This window comes from Capra hircus, chromosome 1, assembly GCF_001704415.2.
Source record: "Capra hircus breed San Clemente chromosome 1, ASM170441v1, whole genome shotgun sequence".
NCBI classification, from domain to species: domain Eukaryota; kingdom Metazoa; phylum Chordata; class Mammalia; order Artiodactyla; family Bovidae; genus Capra; species Capra hircus.
In genome coordinates this window covers 79,284,363-79,294,445 of record NC_030808.1, presented here as the reverse complement: position 1 = coordinate 79,294,445, position 10,083 = coordinate 79,284,363, and the positions used below count along the sequence as shown (strand labels likewise).

Sequence of the window (10,083 nt, the reverse complement as noted above, 5' to 3'; positions counted from 1 at the left end):
TGGGGACTTTACCACTGCTACGTAGCAGGGGAGGACTCGGTGTCAGCTCTCCACGACTTATGCCTCTTCCGGGCCATAAAAAGCCCTCCAAGCCAAAATATTTTCCCGCTGTCCTGCAGATTTCGGGGTCCTCACAGGCTGAACGTCTCGGGTTTGGAGATTTCGGCGCGAGGGTCGAGGGGCCGGACGGTGGCTCTCCCTCCCCGGCCCCCGGTCGGTGGTACAGCCTGCTCCGCCACCGTCACGTGGGCGCCCCTCTGTGACGTCGGCGTCTTCGCTGTAGCAAAGCTCGGCCTCTGGAATTCTGAGAACTAATTTGCTATTCGGTGACATAAGAGGGGGAGTGCGCTTTGCTTCCCCGGGGTCTGGGGCTCATTTCTCCTCTCTTCCCTATAAACTCAGCTCCTCCGAGCTCAAAACACAAAAGGAGGCGAGAGGTTCGAACCTTTGGGAAAAGTCTGTTATATATAGTAGGTTTCGGGGCGAGTAAGAGAAAAAAAAATAAATAAATAAACACCACAGCTCTTTCCAGCTAGAATATTAGGCACCACGAGAAAAATATTTGCCAAGCAGTTTTCGGTGGGTTCATTTGCTTTATTTTTATTTGGGACAGTTTGGGATATTTTTTTTGTTCCTTGGTGTGGTGGTTTGGGATTTGGGGTGGTTGTATTATGATGGTTTTCGGATTTTTGCTTCTGATTTTTGCCTTTTGCAACTTTGTGATGTTACGTAAATCGTAGGATCCCGCATCGGTTGGATTTTGTTTTGTTTTACCCCTATGAAATGTCTCAAACGATTTAAGGAAGACGTGTTATTTTAATACTGATAGTGTTGAAAGAAGCTTGAGTTTTTTGTCATATGTAACAATTCCGACCCCCCCTTTTTTCAGGGGGGCGGGGAAGGGTGTTCAATTTTCCTTTTTCCCTTGGACTTTTACTGAGAGGACGCTCTCCTGCGCTAGAAAGACGTGTTCAAAGGATTTGTTTTGGTTTGTTTCTTTCCAGGACAGCAAGTGGTGGGTTTACTCTGTTATTGTTGACTCTTAGGAAAATTCTTGCTGCAAGAAACGTGTGTGTATGTGTACGCGTACGCGTGTGTTCTACAAAATTCTGTGAGCCAAATACATGTTTGTGTTCTGCTTTTTCTTTAGGTCTTGGTTCCCCCCCGCTCTCTCCCAGCTCGTTTCAAGGTCGTTGTTAAAAATCTCTCCTGTCTGTGTTTAAAGAGACCAGCCGGAGGGAATTCTAAAGGCCTGCGGTGCCAGTATCACAGATACTGCGTGGATTTAGAACAGACTGTGCTACAACTACAACGCGGTTCACGCAGCACAGCCCTCTTAGTTTTAGAGCTGAGTTAGGAGGAGGAGGAAAAGGGGGGAAATCTTTCTTTCTTCCTTCCTTTCTTTTTAAAGGCAAATGCAGTGCAGAATCATTTCACTGTGGGCCTTGGTTTGTTTATTCAGAACTGCCAGTTTCCCTATTTAAATGTTGGTTGGGGTTTTTTTCCCCTCCTACTCATCCCTGAATGAGGGAGCCTCTTGTTTCTTTTATGTCTCTCTCTTAAAAGAGGGTGTGAGGGGAAAATAATATTTCAGATTCCTCAAGTATTAACCCAAAATGTTTGGACCAGAAGCAGCTTTCAAAGGTCAGGCTGTTCTGAGCCTTGGCTATGAAAGTCCTTCAGGCGGACTCATTAAATTACAGAGGAGTTCTTAAAGGTTCCACAAAATTTCTGCACATGTTAATTTCCAATAAAGATATCTCCCCAAATAATCTACCTCTCCAAATTTGGGTTTATAGTGGAGAAGTGAGCAGAGAGATTACTGGCTATTTCCTGGGATATTTGGGGATCTCTTTCCCAGAAGTCTATAAGAAGTTCAGATCTGTTGCTGAAAATGTCAGTGCAGCCCCCCTTTTGAAAAGGCCGTGTTGGAGTTTTTAGAACCAGGAGAGATCCAAAGGGGTCGATTGTTTTCCACAAGGGCTGGAGCTTAGGAAAAATGCCTGAAGTGTGTCTGCCCCTTTGAAATCTGAATATTTTAATACTTATTGACAGATGGATTACTGCAGCTTCTGCAGAAAAGCCTGTCTTGTGAAGGTTTTTTGAAAAATATACATAGGCCTAATCCTGTCACCCTTGTGGAAATGAACATTTTACCCCCGAAGACGCATGTTATCATTAAGTGCAGATTCATTTTGCCAGAAGGCAGACTGTTTCTTAAATTGTCCCCTTCCTCCTGAGTTCGAAAGAGTTTTAAAGGAATCCCACCGGATTCTAAATGACACCCGATTTTGCTGAAGTGATCGTCTTTGTGTATTTCTATGGGTGATAATTTTTGTATTTTTTATTAATATGTTCTCAGGTGTATCTGTGTGGTTTGGAATGTGAATTGTGTGGTTCTCCCCTGCTACTGATTCTGCAGTGTGATAACTTTTGTGATGTGGGGTTCCTTTTCTTGTCAAAGTTGCCATCCAGCCTCAGTGGGTCCTCCCCACCACCACTTTAAACACACTGCTTGTCTCTCTCGCGTTCTCTTTGCCACTCCAATCTTAGCCCCATGGGGGCGCTGCAGAGCAAAGGGAAATCTGCTCTCTAGCAGTAGAACCAACCAGAGTGGGGGCTGGGAGTGAATTCACCCTTCTAGTTCCTCAGCCCTCTAATTCTCTTCGAGAAGTCTGTAAAGGAAGACCCCACTAGGCCTGGTTTATAGCTAATTAATCCCATCACCAGGGTCCTCAGACCGTTTCTGGGGCCAAGTGCCAGAGTCCCACATTTCTAATACTACCCCCCCCAAACTGAAAGAAATTAACCAGGAGATGTTAAAAGAAAAAAAAATTATTGAAAATATTTTAAAGGTAAGGATTTACATTTTTGTAGGTCCCCTTCTCTTTTCCAAATGAGTGGTGAGGAAAATTGTGCACCCACCTCTCAATCTCTTTTCAATTACTAGGAAAGTAACTTTATCAGATGTTTTATACCCATTGAATTTCTTCCATAATGTCCTGCCTTCTCTCATTTCTTGATTTCTCCCCATTAGTAACCAGTTGGCATCACTCTGTGAACCTCCCTCACCCCAGCAGTGATAAGATTAAAGGAAGGATTGACTTGAATATATTCAAATTCTTTCAAATCATCCATAAGAAGACCTGAAGAGAGATTTCATGTCTGGGGTCTTATGTGTGATTCTTGTGAACTTGGTGGGTTATGTATCAAACCAGTCCTATGATTTAATGGCTTCTGGCTATTAATACTCAAAGTAGAGGATCAAGTTAGCCCGTTTGCCTGGTGGTTTGGGCATGGTAATAGGTTCTTAATCACAGGTTCTGGATAAATATAAGCTTTGTTGCAAAATAAAATAGCTTGGTCTTAATATTACATCTGTTTAAGGAAAGGAACAGATTTTGCATCCAGTTCCCTCACAAATTTCCCCACAATACAGTCACAGCTGTAAAGGAGCTATCCTTGGAGTAAACACTGTCTTGTCCTCCTTCTAAGGGGACTCCCAAGAGAAAGTTGGTTTCACCTGTCAGGAATTTCTGGCACCTTGGTAGATCTTGAAACTGTCACATAAAAGAATTATAGATTTTAGGACTGGAAGGAACTTTGCAGATCAATCAACTCCTCGAGGCTTCCTTCTTTCAAGAGGACAGGAGGGCCATCACTGGAGGCATGAGGAACCCCGAGACACAACTGAAAACAGGTCTTTGTGGTTCTATGGTCCTGTGTTAGAGAATCAGGAAGATCTGACTACCTGGGCTTTGAGGTGGGTGTCTCGTTTTCTGACAGAATTGAGGAAAGTGAGGCTGCTTTGGGCTCTGTGTGAATTGTAAACTGGTTCTCAGAACAAACTCCAAGTCACAATGAGTATTGAGTTTTGACAGTCATTTGGACTTGGTGGTGCCTGTCACCTATACTGTGGTACTCAACAGCTACTTTTGATAGGTATGGGAGATTTTATGTACCCATTCATTTTATTTCAAATCCTTCATTTAGAGCTATTGTAAACAAGCCCCTTATATTTCCTTGGAGAGAGAAAAGCATTTTCTTGGTATGATTTAGAAAAATTGAGCAGAAAGTTTTGAGACTTTTTTTAAAAAAGATGATTTCCAGTCACTACCTTCAGAAAAAGAAGTGTCAGCGTTTAATTTTGATCCATATGCTGCCTGCTTTCAGCCTGTATTATTCTGAGACTTTTTTTTTTCCTTTAGAAACCTTTTCAGCCTAGCTTAGAGTTTACCCCCAAAACACTGATTTTTTCCATACTTTTCTCACTAATTTAAAATGGAAATAAATATTGGGAGCTTAAAATAGAGAAGTGATTGGGGGTGCATAATCATTTGTTTATTGCATTCAATCACTGTTTTGAATAACAGGGTTTTCACTTCCTTTGAAACCTTAGTATGAGGGAAAGCAACAGCTGGACCAGGAGGGGGTTGGAGGGAGGAAGGCACCGGAGTGTTTGTAAACTCAGGGTGGCTGGCCCACCCTGCCATTGGCTGCCGGCTGCAGTACTTAGCTGTCTTTACTACCTAAGGCTAGAAGTGGAGAAACTTGATTTGCGTGTTGTGCCTGCCTGTTTTTTTTTTTTTTTTTTCTTTCTTCTCCACACCGCCCTCTGCGCACCTGACCATGCCAAAGCCTATTTGAAGCCGGCTTGATGGCAGGGAGAGCTGGAGAGCAGAAGAATGTGCAGAGGGGGAGGGAGGGAGTACTCGGTACTTTTCCATTCACATCTCCACAGTGGCTTTTCTTGTTTATTTCAGCCTCCACCCGCAGAACCCTTTGAGCTGCCTGAAATCCGAGTCATTAAACTGTTCCCTGAGGTCAGACCACAGATGCCCGATGCATGTTTCCTCCATGTCAACGTCTATGTAACACATGTACATACAGAGACACACGCAAAAAACTGTGTAACTCTGCGGGGGCACAGTGTGAGGTAGGAGAAGAAACAAAACAAAACTGGATTTGCTGCCAGAAGACCTTGGTTTCTAATTACAGTTCTGCCAGGAACTCCTTATCTGATGTGGAACAAAACCACTTGTCAGGACTCAGCCTCCTTAACTGTGTGAAGGTATAACCCCAGTGTCTGCAGAATGTCTATCAGTTCTAAATTTGATACCTTTATGTCTAAATATATATATATATATCTGTAACTTTAAGATGGAGAGGGGAATGGAAAGAAGCTAAGTATATATGTGTCCCTGAGGTGGGAGAAAGAGTTAAAATGTAAACTTCTAAGTAAAGAAGGCAGTCCCAGAATCCTCACCCTATCAATTTTTAACCAATTGTAGACCAAAGTCTGAGATTATGCTGAATAGGTCCAAAAGCCAATTGAAGATTTCAAATGTTAAGAGCTGGAAGTGCCAGTTCTAAGACCTTGTACCTTTGATCTCCTGCATTCCTAATCAGATGTGACAGTTCCCAAGTGTCTTTTCTGCACCACAGTTCTGTCCCGCCCCACCACTTCTGTTTGTTTTTGGAATCGGTCCTAGTCAGTGACAGGAAGGAGTTGACACTTATAAACCATGCACACTCTAATAAGCCACTGGGTCCCATGTGGATGTAAAAAATATGTCATAATATTCATACAGAAGGAGAAGAAAAAAAAAAAACCTAGATAGAAATTCCTGGTAAGAAACTGAGAGGTAGCTCAGCCATCACTGCATTAAAAATAATTATTTGAAGTCAGAGGAAATAACAGATGAGGAGTTTGACCTTACAAAAAAAAAAAAAGCCTTCCTCTACCAAAACAAAGGCAATGATAGAGATCCTTTCTGCCAATATTTCCTATACTTCTATGATCTCCATTCTTTAAAAAGAAAGGTCTGATTGTCTTAAGCAAAAGGCCTTTAACGGACCTTGGAATCTTCAGGAAATAAAAGTAACTCCTATTTATTAACAGTGACCTCCCCACCACCACCATCCCTCCATTTAAACCTTCTGGAATATTGATCCCTGTTTACAAGGAGAGATGGAGCCAGTTCCATTCTCTCAATGAAAAACTATTGAGAGTTATAATAGGCTAGCACTGGGAAGTGAAAGTGAGTCACTCAGTGGTGTCTAGACTCTTTGCGACCCTATGGATTATATAGTCTGTGGAATTCCGCAGGCCAGAGTACTGGAGTGGGTAGCCTTTCCCTTCTCCAGGGGATCTTCCCAACCCAGGGATTGAGCCCAGGTCTCCTGCATTCCAGGCAGATTCTTCACCAGCTGAGCCACCAGGGAAGCCAAAGAATAGTGGAATGCATAGCCTATCCCTTCTCCAGTGGACCTTCCCGACGCAGGAATTGAACCGGGGTCTCCTGCATTGCAGGTGGATTCTCTACCAGCTGAGCTACCAGGGAAGCCCTCTGTCCTCAGCAGTTGTCTGATCCCACACAACTGATTTTGTATCATTGGAAACTGAGGCCCACACAGAAAGTATTTGCCACACACACTGGATCAGGCTGAGTCAGATCCAGAACTTTGATGTCCTAGTTCTAAATCCACTGTGTTTTTCCATAGCTTATCATGAGAAGAGGATATGGGGTGGGCAGACCTGCCAAAGAGCCATTCTCTGTAGCCTTACATTTTCTGTGACCTTCAGAGAAGTCCCCACTTTTGGGCTCCTGAGGTGATCTCCACTGAGGTTCTACATCAGTCTTAACAGTACAATGACAGTATGGAAAGGAGCAGACTGGCGTTCACAAGTTCTGCCTGTGGGTCCCAGTGTAGGACGCCGTATAGGATGCCTCACAGTTTCCTATGGTACTGTGACTTATCACTGTTAATAAACCTACAATTATCTCATGAGTAGTGCGATTGCCTTGTAATTGTGTGTACGTTGGTGTTAAAAGTGTAAAACTTCATATATTTTTGGCCTAGAAACAATGATGCTACAATAGCCAAGAGCCCACCTGGTGCCAGTTCTTGATTTCTTGAACCAGCCTTGGATAAATGGCTGGTTCTAGGCTAGGACTGGGGCAAGAAGTATATATGAAATTAGAATGGAACATTATATAGCACTGTAAATAAGGAAGTGCTGAAAAACAAACAAAAACGGCATCCATAGAGTATTTCAAAGAGACTGGAGCCACCTGAAGAACCCGCAATGGCCAAAGCTGGAAAATTTGGAGCAAGAAAAAGAAATCGAATAGTATTGGATCACAACCCAACGTATAAAAGAAATATCCATGAATCTACACTGATCTAAATTACTAAATAAATTAACAAAAGAGAAAAGAGGAAAAATTTCTTTTGCAGAAGAATTCCAAAGAATTTGTGTAGATACACTGCTGTCAAGGATGGGAATAGGTATATAACTGCTCACTCCTGAAGTGTAAGCTATGGGTAATGACTTCCTTCCAAAGAGTACAGTTTAGGAAGGGATGGGGGAGGCAATAATTTTACATGGAGAAATCTAGCAAACACTACTCCAGCCACTTCATCAAGAGCCACATCAGCAATTATAAACCGGGTTGACTGTGTGTGCCTTTGATATGAGGAATCCGAACATGGCTCTTTAACTCTGTGATCTTTCTTCCATACCCCGGACTATTTATGAGAAAGGTATCAGACAGATTTCTACAGAATGGCATCCTACGAAAGACATCACCAGAATCCCCCAAAACTATCGTGGGAAGTCTGAGAAATTGCTACAGCCAAGAGCAACCTCACACAAGATGACAATATAATGTAGAGTCCTTGGTGGGGTCATAGAAAAAGATAAACCCAGACAAATCTGAATAATTGACAGAATTTAGTTAATAATATTTCATCAGTGTTGTTTCATTAGTTGTTACAAATGTTCCATTGTAATATAAAATGTTAATGAGGAAATGGTTACAGGGTTGTTCTATCTTCTCAATATATCTGTTTAAAAAATATTTAGGGGCATATCTTTTTTTTTTTCCTTCAATATGAGAAACTTCCGAAAATGAGTTGCTGCTGCTGCTGCTAAGTCGCTTCAGTCGTGTCTGACTCTGTGCAACCCCAGAGATGGCAGCCCACCAGGCTCCCCCATCCCTGGGATTCTCCAGGCAAGAACACTGGAGTGGGTTGCCATTTCCTTCTCCAATGCATGAAAGTGAAAATTGAAAGTGAAGTCGCTCAGTCGTGTCCGACTCTTAGCGACTCCATGGACTGCAGCCTCCCAGGCTCCTCCATCCATGGGATTTGCCAAGCAAGAGTACTGGAGTGGTAAAAAATATTTAGGAGGCATATCCTTTTTATTTTCTTCCTTCAATATGAGAAACTTCCAAAAATGAGCTAGGTCTCTTGAAATCTAGGAGATTTTCTTCTCACTCAGTCATGTCCCCCAAATAGAGTCAGGAAAATGAGGGAACCTGCATGTATTCTTCAGTTTACTAAATTGAAAGCAATTTAACTAATTTCTGTATGTCACCATCTGGACACAGAGCTGTCAGAACACCAGAGAAGCACCAAAGACCAAGTGTTGTCATGGTGGTGGGTGACTCAAGCCACCTCCTTAATCTACTTTGTCTACATTTCTTTCAGAAAACCCTCCATGGAAACAAGGTCCTGAAAGATCTAGCCTTCAGTCCATACAGGACACACAATACTTAGGGATTCACCACTGAGGTTGGGGGAGCTCCAGGACCTTCCAGAATGTCTGGTATCTCATTGTACAACTCCAGAAGATCTGTGCATCTCATCAGAGGTTAACTCTGGGTCTAGAGAAGAATGCTGGCTGGACCCCATAACTCTTGAGTTTGTCTTCATTCTGACTATGACCCCCTTACCTAACTAAACTAGAAAAATCCAGAGAGAGAAATGGTTTGCCAAGACCACCCCACAAATTAGTGGTAGAGTTGATTCCCATCAACCAACCTACCCTGAATAAAGTTTTTTTGCTGCAGTATTCTCTTTAGTAAACTGAGGGCTACTATTGCATTAGTGTATTAATACATTATTTCAGAAATGCCGCGTTTATTTCTCACTGTCAGTTACCAGTGGTGTCCAATTCTGATGCTGCACTGCGTTTTAAGTGTCTCTTCCTTCTTTCCCTGTTTTCTCACCTTTTCCCACTTGCATCAACCTCTCTGCCACGTGGTTATAAGACCCTTGGACCAACACCTATACTCACGATGGAGGCTGTTATTTAAAGACTTCTTGGTGAAATGAGGTGAGACTAAATGCTATCACAGTCCAATTTGGGTAGCATGACTCTCAGCAATCTATTTGGTCACATGTCTCAAGAATCATAAATGTAGCCATGCCCTTCGACCCAGTAATTCTGCTTCTAGGAATCTATCTTCAAGGCACAATTCAACATATGGGGGAAAAGAAATCTTTGAATGAATATATGCATCCAAGCATTATATCTAGCAACAAAATGGTTGAACAATCTACATGTCCCATTATGATGGGTTGGAGGAAAGGGATTGAACACAGAATGGTTAAATATAAATGCAACTAATTTTTAAAAAACAGGATTGGAAAATACTTGTGGTAACAGATAAAGGGAAAAGAGGCAGAATGTATATGTAGTGTGTTTATGTGTGGGTGCATGCTAAGTCACTCCGGTCATGTCCGACTCTGTGACTCTGTGGACTGTAGCTCTCCAGGCTCCTCTGTCCATGGGATTCTCCAGGCAAGAGTGGATTGCCATGCCCTCCCCAAGGGGATCTTTCTGACCCAGAGGTAGAATCTGAGTCTCTTATGTATTCTACATTGGCAGGCAGTTTCCTTACCACTAGTACCACCCGGAAAGCCCAGTGTATTTATAACTCTGTTTAAAAATACTATACATAAAAAATAAACTAGATATAAATAAAAGTACACAATTACCAAAAAAAAAAAAAACAAAAAACCCCAAACAAAAAAGCTATTTACATTGCTTCTCTCTTAAGGAGGTAGGATCACGGATACTTTTTTCTCCTTTATTTTTTGTCTTCCAAACTGTATAATGTTTATATATCAGTTTGATAGCTATCTATCTCATAAGCACATACTCAAGACCATGAAAAGCCCTGAGTGAAGTCTTTTAAATGCAAGCAGTTAGCCCTGTATTCACAGTTTTGAATGTTTGATCTAAAGTTGAAGCCTCCCACATCTTTGAGGCCTAGAGCAAAAGTGAGAACT

The 10,083-nt window shown here is 42.2% G+C and overlaps 1 long non-coding RNA gene across 2 annotated transcripts; it reads left to right on the top strand.

Annotated features, from left to right (window-relative positions):
* On the top strand, positions 51-5,720 carry LOC106502102. 2 transcript variants are annotated; one of them, XR_001917933.1, is made up of 3 exons: positions 51-579; positions 1,151-3,763; positions 4,764-5,720. It is a non-coding gene; the product is annotated as an uncharacterized LOC106502102 (long non-coding RNA). The 2 variants fall into 2 exon arrangements; XR_001917932.1 differs by lacking the exon at positions 51-579 and having other exon boundaries at positions 590-3,763.